At 36.8% G+C, this 14,402-nt stretch overlaps 1 protein-coding gene across 8 annotated transcripts in view; it reads right to left on the reverse strand.

Annotated features, from left to right (window-relative positions):
- Positions 1-14,402, reverse strand: part of tjp1b (tight junction protein 1b) — a 99,078-nt gene that overhangs the window by 39,481 nt on the left and 45,195 nt on the right. The window contains exon 1 of one of the 8 annotated variants that reach the window (XM_028005216.1): positions 13,283-14,027. The exons of the other annotated variants lie outside the window; for them this stretch is intronic. The gene's annotated coding sequence lies outside the window, so the exon portion shown is untranslated. Of the gene's footprint in view, positions 1-13,282; positions 14,028-14,402 lie in introns of those variants that run through there. 8 annotated transcript variants of the gene reach the window in all.

The raw sequence follows: 14,402 nt of genomic DNA on the forward strand, positions 1-14,402 counted from the left end.
CTCTCTCTGGATCCAATGATGGCTCATTAGAAGGCCAAAGAAGAACATTGACATGCTGAAAAGGTTGTTAATACCACCAGGGAGAGAACTAAAACGTGCAGGATGCCGACCCTCGAGGACAGACTTTGGGCACCCCTGGTCTACCATTTCAGTCTCCATGGTAACCAACTGTTATCCTGAACAATGCATGGTGGTAGTTTCCCCTACTTTCATTGCCATTTTTATTGGGTTAGAAATCAAACATACCAAACAGCATCAGCATATCTTGTAGCAGACACTTTATTGTCTGCATGAAAGGCTGTTGGCTTCAAATCTTCCAAGCCCCATCCAACAAAACAAGCCATCAAAAAACAGAAGAAAACAAACTACGCAACCAAGAATAAACTCGGTTTTGCTGTTGCAAGAGAAGCAGCTGCAAACATATGAATTACTTTCTCTAGTGCTCTTACCAATAGTATTGGCAAATATATTACTGACATACATCAGGTAGTTGAAAACAGCTACCCACCATGCATTTATGTCAAAGATAATGCAAGAGAAATTCATAGAGTTTATTTTGCACCTCTACCAAAGTGCAGTGAACCCCATACATGGTTTCTGCATGCTTCACCAACTCAAATCTAAGACTTTTAAAGAACATTATGAATCAAATTTAAGAAATATAAAAAGAAAATTTAATTCTTCTTATATAGATCAGCTTTTTCGCACAGAATGACTATATATAAAATCCAGTGGCAAAAACGAACGTTGTCCTGTCAACTGGCAGTAGATTTACATTTTCCAATAATAGATACAAAAAGTTAGCTAGCTAGCTGCCTAGGAAGGGTATGTTAGGAGCAAGTTAGTGCTGGTAGCTCCACAAAAAAACTAAACTACATAGAATACGGGATAAAATAGTCCTGACACAACAACATTTAAAACCTGAAATTACTTACATTTTTCTAATGGATATAAGACATTTTAAGGGCTTGATTTTAGACACTCTTTGGTGTAGAAGTACTGAGAGTTACTGAGTCAAAGTCTGTCACTTTCAGAATAAGAGAGGTGCATAAATTAAAGGAAACAGATCTGCATAACGTTCAGGCTGCAAGACACAGAGAGACACATTTTGAGGAGATAATAAGGTCAAACATAAACAAAAGCAGCTCAAAGCTTTGTATTAGCAAAGCTAGCCACTCTAGTTGGACTAATCACTAAAATAATGTGTTAAAACTGGCTTAAATGTCACATTTGTGTCTCTTTAAATGATAATGAAACTTTAAAACAACTGTTTTCACACAGCAGCATGTCCTTAGCATAAATATGCATATACAAAGCATATCTAATGACCTCTCATGGGAGGAAAGCAATAAACATGCATCCTGAATGCTGCTAATTACATTTCTTCAAGAGAAATCAACATTGACTTGAAGCTGTATCCTTTTACTGCGTATAAACTCTGTAAGAGTGCAGACATAAGAAAATCCCTCCAATTACTAGAGCTGTTATGATGACAGAAACTTTAAGAACAGCTCAAAACCAGATGATGGTTAATTATATTCTCCTGAAAACTATAACTTCTCACACTGTCAAATCATCTGTAAGACTTTGTCTCATACAGGTGAATGCTAATGCACACAACCGTAAAGATCACTGCTTTGTCATCACAACATCAGTCCAGCACAGCAGATAAAAAGATGCTTTTTAATCCTGCATTCGGTTAAAAGTCTCATTAAAATTACAGAGCGCAGTCTCCCTCAACTCACTTAGGGAAAAAAACTAAATAACATTTCATCTACCGAGGGTGTAGGAGGCAATTTGGTGGGCTGCTGAATGCTCTGCCAAAGATTACTTTTATTTTTTTTGCTGTAGTATGGTTTAGAGGTAAGGCTGAGTCTTATTCAATTCACAGCGCTCTGGGAACGGACCGGCTAAAAATAGCTCTTATTAATTCTGCCATTGTGATGCAGCAACAGAGTGATTTAAGGCAAACTTGCAGCAAGAACACTGCAGAACATTTAATAAGATCTTGTTGTATGGAATAGCAAACGGCCTGACTGAAACAAATGATGCAATATGGCAAAGGAAATACATTCACTGTATCGCTGGGCCGCCATTTGTTGAATTTCTCTGCAAGACTTTGACGAGACAAAAGGAGGCAAGAGCTGCTCAGAAAATATATATAGTCCCAGTGCAGATGATGTTCATACTGAAAAATGGTTAATATTACAGAAAAATATTCATATGACGATCAAAATTTATGTCTTATCCAGCAATGGGCATGATACAAATGACTACAGTGGTAATAAACAAATTGCTCAGTCAAAACTTTTCCCCTCAACCCTGTTCAACTTCCACTGCGACCAGAGACAGATGACAACAGGACTACGCTCCAGCACGGCTGCTGGCAGTGAGGCAATAAAAGAAAATAAGATGATTGATCACTTCAGAAAGTGAAATCGATGTGCTGCAAAGTGCTGACAACTGCTGAAACTCTCCTGCTTCTGAGAACGTAGCCAAATGCTAATGAGGGCTCATACCTTCCCACTAGTCACAGTGGGGTGGTGGGTCCCCTGAGAGAAAAGTGACACTCTGCACATAAAACATCATGGAAAGACACTGTACTGCGGTTCTACACGAGAACGCAGCAATGTCTGTCAAGGTCAAGACAAGAAAATCAGGCTGACGTAAAAGTACACTATGAATCACTAAAAACAATGAAAGCTACAATGACGTAGGTGAGTCGTCATCTTCGACTTCATGCTAAGGCGTTGCATGCGGAAGGCGAGGGGGTACTTACGTTCGGGTCATTACAAACAACAGACAAAAGTGTCCTCAGCATCTAGCTACTCCTTTTGTAAATCCAGCAGGAGATTCCAGCAGACGCACATCAGCAGCAGTGCATGACCGCACCAATCAGTGCTGGGAGGGACTGACCCCCACCTTCCTTCTCTCCTTTTCTTAGCTCAAAAAAAAAAAAAAAAAAATTTTTTTTTAAAAAGCCACTGGATGGATTTACGAGCACAGGTGAGAGGTTATGAAACACGCCCAACAGCTACTCCCCGACAGTTGTTGTGTCCCGCACGGGTCTGCGTCCTTACCCGGCATCTCTCCCGCAAACACTTTGCTCCCTCAAACTCTGCTCTTCCACGCTCAAGGGATCGAAAATCCCCTCCAGCTTGGCAACAATCTGTGAGGGATCTGCAGTTCCGCTACAGCCTGGGACTCCTCTGTACTAGCGAAAATCCATCCGCAGTGTAAACTGCTGTATCGGACTTAACCCTCACGCTGCCAGGCCGAACCGATCCACCATGTGGCTCAAAATGTGTAGTTATCACTATCCTCTTCCTCCCTATTTGTGCTGCAACACATGCATGAATTAAGGGAATATTGTAAGAGACACTTTGCAAAAGATGCACAGCTTTATGGTCAGTAATCAGAAGCTATTCATAAATAAACCACTTTTCGACTGAAGTTAAATAAAAGAAAAACCATCACTTAATCTGACCTTAAATGCCTGACACATTAAATATTGCAAATAAAGTGGATAAATGGCTCTATAAAGAAACCCTCCCCACTAAACACAGCAAAACAGACCAGAACAATGCTAAGGAGGAGTTGTCTGAAACGATTTTAAACTTATTTTAGTATCACTGGCAGATTGTGTTTAGTCACAGATCTTTTAATTTTCAAAAGAAATAAAAGTTGGTACCTGCTCTTACCAACTGTTGCAAAAAAAAAAGAAAAATACTACAAGTCATCAAGATTTAGTTAGAAAGATCAACCTCTTGAAAAAGTACTGCAGCAACTGATTCAGAAGACAAATCAACTAGTTGGATTGATGAAACTGGAGCTAAATCTGAAAGACATATCCACGTTATTGATGAAGATGAGTTTAATGAGTTAAAAGATAAACATAACATTATTTGACGTACTACTAAAGTTAGATAAAAAGCTGATTTAGTTTGCAAGAGGAAAGTGTAATTAAATTGCAGAGCAATGTGGAAAGTCAATGTGAGAAAAGCTTTTCAAATTGTGAAAGCTTCCTTTCAAAGCTTTCACAATTTGTCACCTAAACACTAAACTTCAACACATTTAGTTAGGATTTTATGTGATAGGCCTATATGAAGGAAAATGTCATGTTTTTATAGAAGTAGAAATCTAAAAAGTGCAATTAGCAACCTTTTGTCTCCTGGGCCAAAACTGTTATGTTGAAAGTGTACTGTGGCCACAATATAATATTTTTTTTAAATAAAATTGTTCTTGTCTATTCTTAGAAAGAAGAAAAAGATTTGGTTCACTATTTATTTGACAACTTTTGATGTATTTAGATTTTGTTAGTTTTATAAAATTAATGAAATGCAGATTTTGATGCATCCAGGTCTGACTTTCAGTAAAACTTGATGAACATTAAAAAAATGATACTTTGTGTTGAACATAAAATTTTTCCATCTAAAAAAAACAACAAACAAACAAACAACAACAACAAAAACTCACTAAAACGTTTCTGGGGTTTCTACAGCTGCTGATTAAAATTTTTGTCCGAACACTAATAGTTTTGTCAGATATGTGGGATGGAGAGCTTCAACGTCTTACAACAGATTCTCAACTGTAACTGAATCCTTTTAACACAAATGAAGTGAAGCTTTTCCTGCAGCTCTGGCTGTATTTACGGTTTTTGTCCTGCTGGTATTGAACCAGTCTCAATTCTTTTGCAGCAGGTTTTCTTCCAGTTTCATCCTTATTTTTAGCTCCATCCATCTTTCCATTACTCTGACAGGCTTCCTTGTTCCTGCTGATGATGATGGATTGAGCAGACCGCTGTGAGGCATTTAAGGTTTTGTTTTATAACCTAATGCTGTTTTAGACTTCTCAATAACTTAGCTCATTGATGACGTTTGTTCTTAATGTTCCCTAAGGGCATTTTTTACACCTAATGTTCATTTACTTTGTGTATTTTCTTGGACTGAAACAATTAATGGAATATTGAAAATATTGAAAAAATCTAATTTACTAATTGATTAATTGCTAACTACAGTATGCAAACTCAAAAGGGTCATTTTCTAAAGTAAAGAACATATTTGGAGCAGTAATTAAGACAAAACTGTACAAAATATATGCATTCAAGATATTTTTTAAAAAACCACCAAAATTCCTCAAGTGACAGTTTTAACATTGGAACTGGAATCCATTTTAAATATCCAAATAAATAAACAAAGCAACAGAAATAACAAATAAAACGAATTATAAAGTCTCTGTAAACAAAATTGTACTTCAAAAAAAGGTCTAGTTGAAACCAAAACACCAAACTGAAGACTTTTGTCTTCAGGTTTTAGGTAGAAAGAGAAAAAAAATGTTTAAATTTATCATCTAATTAATTGATTTAGTTCTTATTGCGACAGGCCCACTTATAAAGGTGTTTATAGATGAAATGATAAAATATCTACAAACTATAGAAGCCATCTTATTGTAAAGTGTAACCAAAAATCTAAATCAAGTCAAATATAATGAATCTTGTTTAACAGTTACACTAACATGCAGTGCATACGATACACGTCTTTGTCCAACCTTGTTGCTCTGGTGTGCATAACCTCTGACACTGGCTGAGTTTATAAAAATCTGTTTTTTTTATCAACTGATTTTTATAAACATGTCACTCAACGTTGCATGGGTAAGAGAACACTTTCAGGATTACACAACGCATTTTGGATCTGTTAACCGGAAAGCTGCAGCGCGGAAAGATGGAGGTTCTTTACGGTCCAGCTCAGCAGGATTTGGCATCACAAGGACAACTTACAAGGCTTCAGCCGTTTGAGATTTACTTACATTTGGCGTTTAGAGGGCATTGTGGCACAACACTTCAGGATTATCTGTTTTCCTCTGCATTTGAACAGGAGTTGGTTTACAATACTAATGCTTGCATGCTTTCTTTGTAAGAGCATACTGCATGATTGAACAGACAGAAGAATTCATCCCAAGGCAAATTTGAGCTTTTGCAGCACATGCAATCATTCGTGAACTCTAGTACGTCTTCTGAAAACACATGACAACAGCATTATAATAAAAGAGTTCAGCAGTCTGCACAGGCATTGCTGAAAAAGTAGATGAAGCTAGAGCGATTTCACCATACTGGTATTATGGTATAGAGTTCAAACAGGCAACAATTACTGTGCACTTAATCGCAGAGGGTGACATGAACCGAAGGCTACCCACATAAAACTCAGGGTGGCTTATTTTGAAACACACTCGGCTAAACCTCGTCCACTTAAAGCTCAAGCGCTGCCCGTCATTGACTGATCGCTCCTTATAAAATACTGACATTTATGAGACTGTTCCTAAAGACTGCTGAAATGGCATCATTTGCATACCCCACATCTGTACTTCCAAGGAAGAGAGTTGGGTTATTGTGTAGTTATGAAATGGTTTCTGAGTGGGAGAGAGGGCAAGCATGTAGAGCTGCAACTAATTATTACTTTACTATTCAATTATCCTGATGACTATTTTTGGTATAAAAAAAAATAGGCACATTCTGTAAATATTTCATTTAACCACCTACATTTTTTTATATACAATATTAGAAATACATTGAAATACACAAATAATTCACCTTTAAGTAAGAAAGTAAACATTTTATTGCCTAAAATGCAGGAACATATCTTGATCATTTGTAGCAAAGGAAACATCTGCATGTTTAACAACATGTGGAAAAACTCAGTCCTTTCTGTTTGACTTTACGTCAATACAGTGAAAGTTTGACTTATTGACTATTTTTTTCAATTTACCAACCAGGTGAAGCTAAAACTATGCCACTAGAGCAGTTCTGGGTAGAACAAATTTACAGAAAATTAGGGGTTTTTATATTAAATACAAAATGTTTATATATTTTGTACAGTTTTGGCTTAATTACTGCTCTGACTTTTGTTGTACTTTTAGCGAATTGCCTTTTTTAAATGTCTCAATACTTTATCTAATACTAAATTAGTTGATGATTATTTCAACAATAAAAATCTCTTTTTCAAAGATCCAAAAGAATCAGAAAGTTTGAAATCTGAGCTGGATTATTAAATGCTAAACAGGTTCTTTAAAACATAAACCTTTATTCTACTAGGGAAAACACAACATTTTGTATTTACTGTGTGTTAAACATTGGGATCCATTGGGCAGGAATAAAAAAAACAATCATATACAGTTGGGATATTTTTACACTGATTACAAATTATGATTACAAAAAAATAATAATAATTGGCAAAGTACAACTTGGAAGCTTAATAACTGACTATTTAAAATTTCATAACATATCACATAAAACTGGTTATCTTTTATGAAACGAATCTGTGATTTTGTTTAAAGACAACTTTTGGATGAAGTATTCATGGAGCAGCTACAAAGAGCAGGTGTTGTTCCTAAAAGCTGGAGTTTCTTATAAAACTTCTAAAAAGGCTGAAGTTCCCCGGTTTATATCCATTATACGAATGCTTACTCAGTCTGGCTATTTGAAGCCAAACCGAAAGTCCATTTTACTGCAAACCACGGCAAATAAAGCCCACAAAACTCTGTCAAATTGTGTTTTTCAGAAATTAAACTCAAGGTCTAATATTCACAGCTCAAAGTGACCAATGTCTATTTCCAGACTCCTCGTCTGGAGTCAGGGATCCTAAGCAGAGCCTCGGTGAGAACTGAGCGCATGAAGCAGGAAATCAGCTCCTGAACCCAATCAGCGCAGAGGAAGTTATCAGTGCCCCACACAAGAGAGCAGGAATGTGGAGATAAGCTGAGGCACCAACCTGCTCCCCGCCTCCTCCTCTTCATCACAGTGATGGAAATGAGGACAACTGAGCCAAAGAACAACAGAAATGATAAAGGATGTTTCTGGTCCATTATAAAAAGGTGGTTCATGTTGAAATGTGACTGATGAAAGCCCGCACCCTGATAATTTCACACCCCATGCACACAAAGATTTATGATGTACTTGATTTATACATGCAAAGCCTCTATATTTGCAGGAGCTGTAGCCAGAATGGCAATTTGTACACACAGATATCTACTGTGCAGAACATAGAGAGGGAAAGTCTTCGCTTGGTAATCCTTTAAAGGCAAGTACAGATCAATCACTTTTTCGAAAATGCAAATTACATATGAAAGGTAAAGAAAAACACTATACCAATCCTTATTTTCACCAAAACCATTGTCAATTGAAAATATTAATATTTCCTTCCAGAGAGCAGCCATTTTAAAACTACTGACAACAACAAAAGCTTAGCAGGCAAAACTACTTGTAAAAAGAGTTTTTTTCCCCCAATTGAGCCAATGAGGCATAAATTTAGTAAATGAGCAGAAGTCAAATTGTGCACACTTATTTATTAATGACAGAAGTACACACCCTAAATAGCACTGAAGATTGAAATGTGTAGTAGTAGCCAACTACTGGACGATTCCCAATATTTTCTGCACACAAAAGGCATAAAACCCATCTGCTGGTTAAAGTATCCACAAAAAAAACCATCAACCCAGACACCATTTTATCCTCTCTTTACAATTTTCCACTCATTTTAATTACAGAAACATTTGACTTTATCTTGCAGGGGTTCTGCAGGTTTCACCAACTTAAATTTAAGACCATTATGAATTGGATTTAACGGCTGTATAACAACCGAAATGTACAAAAGGAGACTGCATATTTTGTAAATGTTAGTGTCAAGATTTTTTGCACAGAATGAATGTAGCAAAAAATCATGTACAGGAGACGAACTAGCAATAAATTTTCACTTACCCACAATATACGCAAAAAGCTAGCTAGCAAAGGTATTTAGCAGCTAGTTGGCAGTATCCTATTAGAAATATAAACTACATAGAATATACAACATAAAATAGTCTCTCGCCACAAAATTTAAGACCTGTCATTAATGTATTTCAGGCCAACTTACATTTTTAATTGAATTTAAGACATTTTAAGGTCTTAATTGTAGGCAAGATTTTCTAAGGATGCATGGAAACCTTTTGCTGAGATGCACCAACACTTTTACTGTTCAACACAAACTTCCTTTTTTCCATAAGGTCTGACCTACCTTTATAAATTTTAAAAAAGGGTTTTAAAACATAAAACACATTGGTCAATATGAGATTGTCTTTGATAATTGAGTAAAAACAGCACAGCTTTATAACATGCACAGAATTTTCCAAAACACTTATATATGACATAATCTAATTTCTTTAATTTAAAACAGAAGCAATACCAATTGGTACACTTTTTAAGCATCAAAAGGAAATGAAGGAATAATAAAATGCTCTCAATTTGTGCGCTAACGTAAGTATATGTGATGTAAATGTCTCCCAAAAATTTTAATCGACAGGTTGGACTTTAGCAAAAAACAGAAATTGGCATCAAGAGCTGTCCAACATTATCTGGAGTTGTTTTCTTGCATCCTCTATCTAGACAATAACATCAGTTAATAATTCAAATTAGGGATGCAAGATATTGAATTTTTGGTCGATATCCGATATGCCGATATACTAAAAAACTCAATAACCGATATCAATACCAAAAAGATTTTTCCCCATACCTACTAATTTAAACTATATAACTTTCTCTGTGGAATTAAAATACCCTGCTATACCAGTTTACCCTGCTACCAAATGCAAATGCTAAAAAGGAGGCTGAAAATGATGTAACACATTCAACTTGCATTATGTTCAATGTCAAATTTATTCATGACATCTACTCTCTCTAAGACGATGACAACACTCACAGTGCAGATTTGTAGATCTCCACAAAACCAAACTCAACCTGTTCACAAGCATCAAGTGAAAAGCACATCAGTCGTGCATTAATACTTAACAGTTTCTTATGACGTTGAGCTGTGCTGCGGGCATCATTGTCACTGGTTTGTCATATAAAAACGACGCCTTTTATATCGGTGAATATTTGATGTCTGATATTAAATTTTACAGCTAATATCAGCCGATACCGCGCCGATAATATCGTGCATCCCTAATTCAAACCGATAGTTTGTACCATGTTCTGCTAAACAATAACAACTAAGCCATGCTGCATAAACAAGTCATAAAAAGAGCAAAGTTTAGATCCCATGCATCAATACTCTCCACTAACGCAGTGTTTCCATCTCATTAGGACATCTGTTGTCACAAGCAAATGGATAAGCCATTCATTCGAGACAGCTTCTATAAATACACACAACTCCAAAGCTGCAGTCAGTCAAATTTATCTGAACTAGGCAAAATATCAGATCCTTTTGCCCTTCAAAAAACCATGATGACTCAGATGACAGCTGCTTGGGGCAACATGATTTACAGGCCAACATGTCTGAGTGCCCTTCAGCAGCCATACATTTTCTTCCTCTCAGGTGATGCGTTTACCTGAATTATTCCCTAAACCAGCGTTGCGAACAGAATGATTTCTGAAGGGCTGAGGGTGGAGGGATCTTAATCAGAAATTAGAACATCTAATTACAGCCACAAATATCATCTGCAGTGTGCCCCACTCACTTCATTTGACACATCTATTAACCATGCCCAGCTGCTGCTTCATGCAGCATTACAAACATGATGCTAGTGATGAGACATTTTAGTCACGGCCCTGAAGGGGGGCTAATGCTGAGAAGGAGAGAATGGTGAATCATCAAACTTCAACCGATCACACTGCCTGCAAGATTCAATGTAATGTACTGACTTTTTGTGTATCAAATCTAACAGAGGTCTGCATCACTGCAAAAATACAAAATCTTATCAAGTATTTTTTACGTTTCTAGTGCAAATATCTTAGTACACTTGAAATAAGACAAAACTACCTCATAAATAACTTTTTAGTAAGATATTGGAACTTGTTTTAAGCAAATAATTCCCTAATATTGATGAAAAAGTACCTGTTTCATTGGTAGATTATTTCACCTATAACATGGGAAAATTGTCTTGTTATAAGTGAAATAATCTGCCAGTGGAACTAGAACTTTTCCATCAAAATAAAGAAATTATTGACTTGAAACAAGTTCATATATCTTGCAAAAGTTACTTTTAAGTTGTCTTATTTCAAGGGAACTGAGATATTTGCTCTAGAACAGGGGTCCCCAAAATCGGTCCTCGGGGGGCCGGTATCCTGCATGTTTTCGTTCTCTCCTTGGTTTAACGGCCCTGGATGATGGTGGATGGTGGCTCTTTAGAAGGCCAAAGAAGAAAATCATCATGCTGAAAAGGTTGTTACTGCCACCAGGGAGAAAACTAAAACGTGCAGGATGCACAGAAGACCTTTCAACTGGTCAAATAAATTACAGCCATGAAGACAGGTAATACATAAGACTGAAAATATTCTGCATGCAAACAGCTCTTTGGCATTGCAATAATGCACAAATTAAAATTCCAATCGTTTGGAGCTGTAACTTAAGAAACCTTCTAAACTGTTGCCATTTATTGGTTATGCACCAATTCACTTTGTTGTTAAGTCTAAAGTTTTGATATCTACAATTTCTCCTTCTATAGAGTGTTACATTTTAGTGCTAGCACAAACCACCCACAGCTAAATAGGAGAGTTTCTAAATCAAGCTACAGTTGAGCTCAAAGTTGTTCATACCTCCTGGCAGTTTTAAATCTAAAATATTGTATGAACTTCACCAATATTTCTTTCAACAGGAGGTAATAATTATTTTTGATGGCCCAGACAGAGCTTTGGCTTGAAACTGAGAAAGATTAAAGTGATGGCAAAGAGGCCTTCCAACCTCAAATAAATAGATATCACCATAAATAAATCTGGAAAATACAAGCACAAACAGGCAAAACGTTGGTCAGCACAAAAAGGTTTGGTTTCTCCAATGCCAATAAAGATGTTCATTTGGAAGTGTATAAATGGTTTCTTATGTGCAATTCCTCCTTAAAACCTTAATAAAAAACTGATCAAAACTGATGCAGTTTTAAAATAGTTTCAACTCTTGAGAGCTGCTTGTCTCATTTCCTGTCACAAACAAACTTCTGGTTTAAATGGAAATAATTTTAAATCCAAATGAGAAGTCTTGACCAAGGACACCAAAATAGTCTGAAGAGAGGAAGCTTGAATCAAACTCATGTCCTTCTCATTCTAATGATTACTGAGTGGAGTATGTATACATTTTAACATGACTTTGTAAATAAAACTTTTTCCTCAAAAATGATAGTCCTTTTACTTGGTTTTATTATCTTCCGAGACATGCTGGCCTGATTTCACAAACCAAAATTCTTGGTTGAATAAAAATTATTTTCTATCTAAACATAGCAGGCACATGAATAATTTATGACTCAGCTATACACTTGTCCTCCTGTATCATTGTAAATTATTTGCTAGAACTATTAGACTAAATGTTAGTGTGCACACAAGAAAGTTTAACAATTAAAATAGCTTTGATAACGGCAAAACAATAAATTAAATGTGTAAATGTTAATAACATTTTACTAATATTTTCATTTGAGGAGTTTGCAGACAGCAGTCCTAGTCACAATTACCAGTTATGACTAAATTATAAACACTGTAATAAAGTGACAAAATATCATATCAATAAGATTAGCGATATTAGCATTCAACAGGTGATAACAGCTGCCTAATGTTTCCATCATATCGGAAATGAGCTGTCCTTGGTAAGCCAAACAGAGACAGTAGCCCGCATGAAGCTGACGTGACAACATTAGATATGAAATGTCCCAGAAAGTTATGCCACATTAAAGATAGTTAGCTAAACCAAAACAACCACAGTAGTTTTGAATAACGGAACAAGGTGAGCAACCACATCACCTTCCGTTCATCGCTGAAACACGAAGCAAGCCCCGTTTCCAACAGCTGACTGACTCCGTGTTCCCACTCTCACTGACTCCTAATACATTTTCTTGCCCCCTCTTTTATACAACCCTTCTTTGGGATAAATCAAGCCCCTAACTGGCCGACATTTTGTTCTAGAAGGCTAGGCTAGCTCCCAGTCGCTAACGGTACCTGGACGCGCTTTTATTTTAACAGCCAGTCTGAGCGATGACAGCAGGGATGAGGGGGAGGTTATGTCTTAACATGACCCCCTCGTGGAAACTCGAAGCTAAAAACAGCCGAGGGAGGGTTGTTGTTGTTGCTGGTGGTGGTGATTTCACTGAGGGATAACGGTCGCTAGCGCGCGGATGCAGTTAGTTAGCCGCGAGGTGGCTAAGTTACCTCGGCTTGCTCTGGACCGTTATCGCCCGCTTGCTGTACCCGGACGGAAGGAAAGGGAATAGCTCCAATTCGCCCAGAAAGGTATCGTGAAACCCATTTTAAAAAAAAACACAAAAAAACCCCATTCACCTTCGGAACTGCAATGGTGTCCGCGGCGTGCTTGTGGAGGTCTCACAGAGGAGGATAGGGTCTCCAGAGCAGCAGCAGCCGCCGCACTGCAATGGCAGGCAGTGGATGAAGCCTTCCTTCTCCACTCCAACCCCCTCTCCGCGCTCGCCTTTCGGCTGCCTTCTCCGCCGCGGTGACAGTGACGGGCTGGCTCGGAAGAAACCATTCCCGTTTGTTCGCGGGGGAGAGAGCAGGGAAAGGATGCAGCAGACGGAGGATTGTAGGACGTCCACAGCAGCAGAAGCAGCGGCATGGAGCGCCATTCCACCGAGAGAGCAAAAACAATGGAGGAAAAATAATCTATGGATGATCTCCGCTCCCAATATGGAAGGAGGAATGGAACCGGCTGTTCATTATGTCATCGATTCCAATAGATCCATTAATAAGGAATATTTCATACAGACAGAATGAGCTCATTACTCCTTAAAACTGCAGCATGTAACTTTTATTAAATATGTGTTTTTTAACATATTTCTTAAAACTGTCACCAAGTTTTGACATTATGTTATGAGCAGAGAAGGGTAGTAACAAGTTACATTTACTCAATTACATTTACTTCAGTAACCTTTTGGAAAAAATTAAGAGTATTTTTACTTGAGTAATTTTTTGAAGTATTGCTATTCTTACTTACAATTACTGGATTCTCTACCCATTGAATGTTTTAATCAAAAATTCACCAGACACAGACACACACCCGGAGTTTTGTTAAAGTTTCATAAGTTTTTTATTGAAAGAAACTGATTTAGAAAAATTTTCTTTTGCCCGATTTTGTTGTTTTTTTGATTCTTATATGAATTATTGTCATTTTCGTCCTTAAAAACCAAACTTACTTTTATATTGAAAAAAAAACTATATTTCTGCTTGAATTTATTTATTTGTATTAATTGATTTCATTATAGTCTCTAAGAAACCAGGATGTACATCTAACGTTATAAATTTCTGTTTGTCTAATGACATAACTTAAAAATATTAAATTAGATGTTATGATTAGTTGCTCAGTAGTTACTTTATCAAATACGTTTTTAGCCTTACTTGAGTAATTTATTGGACGGCTACATTTTTACTTTTACAACATCAAAAA

Source organism: Xiphophorus couchianus, chromosome 2 (assembly GCF_001444195.1).
Source record: "Xiphophorus couchianus chromosome 2, X_couchianus-1.0, whole genome shotgun sequence".
Taxonomy (NCBI): domain Eukaryota; kingdom Metazoa; phylum Chordata; class Actinopteri; order Cyprinodontiformes; family Poeciliidae; genus Xiphophorus; species Xiphophorus couchianus.